The sequence below is a fragment of the Nicotiana tomentosiformis genome, chromosome 12, assembly GCF_000390325.3.
Source record: "Nicotiana tomentosiformis chromosome 12, ASM39032v3, whole genome shotgun sequence".
NCBI classification, from domain to species: domain Eukaryota; kingdom Viridiplantae; phylum Streptophyta; class Magnoliopsida; order Solanales; family Solanaceae; genus Nicotiana; species Nicotiana tomentosiformis.
Window position 1 is genome coordinate 18,925,464 of NC_090823.1, and position 1,223 is coordinate 18,926,686.

A 1,223-nucleotide genomic window follows, 5' to 3' on the forward strand; every position below is an offset into this window, starting at 1 on the left:
CATTCAATAAATTTTGAAGGTGTTTGACTCTCCACCATTGATAACCATTAAAAAGCTTTGAAACTTTGAAATCGAATTTGATTTTTGAAAAACCATTATTTGTTTGGATTGAGTGTTGTTGAAAATAATAGGGAATATTATTTGGAGTTTATATCTCAATTTTGAGGGTGTTTTAGTGAAGATTAGACTTGATTTTGGCTGAATTGTATATTGAAACTCATCGAAGAAGAAGAAGAAGAAGAAGAAGAAGAAGAAGAAAAAGAACACATGACATATACAATATACTCACGAAATTGTAGTAAAGTTATATTATAATTGTATGTAATTTGTTTTCTATTGTAGTTATATATATATATATATATATATATATATATATATATATATATATATATATATTAATTTGAATGTTGTATGAAAGTTGAAAAATAGTTGTATAATGTATGAATCGTTGTATAAAATATGTATTTAAGTTATAAATAATATCTTTTTATATAAAGTTATTAATATGTATCAAAATTGTATTAAGAGAGTAAGTTTTGATTGGAATTTTAGAGAGATAGAAAGAAACACACACCATAGACAAAATATATACAAAAGTCATATTGTACAAAATTTGTATTTAAGTTGTATGATATTGTAGTTGTATTTAGCTGGGTAGAAATAATGTATGAAAGTTGTAGATAAGTTATTGTGATGACCCAAAATGTCATCTTTAAATTTAATAAGTAATTCTGTGTTCTAAGACCTCGGAAAACACCATTTATCATTCTTCGACTTGCGTGTGCAGTCCGTAAAATTTTTCGGAAAGTTTACATGTAAAAAATAAATTAAAATGTGAAATACAGCTTTAAAATTCAAGTGAGTTGACTTTAGTCAATATTTTTAGCAAACGGATCCGAGTTAGTATTTTGACAATTTCGCTAGCTCCGTATCGTGATTTGGGAATTGGGCGTATGCCCGAAATTTAATTTGGATGTCCCTAGCTCAAGTTATGACCATTTAGCAGAACTAGCAATTTAAAGGCTAAATATTTCAAGTTTGACCACAGGGTTGACTTTTTGATATCAGAGCCTGAATCTGATTCTAGAAATTTTAACAGCTCCATTATGTCATTTATGACTTGTGTGCCAAATTTGAAGTCGTTCCGGATTTATTTAATATGTTTTGATACGAGATTTATAAATTTAAAAGTTTAAAACTCAAAGTTTGAATCGGGGTGTGAA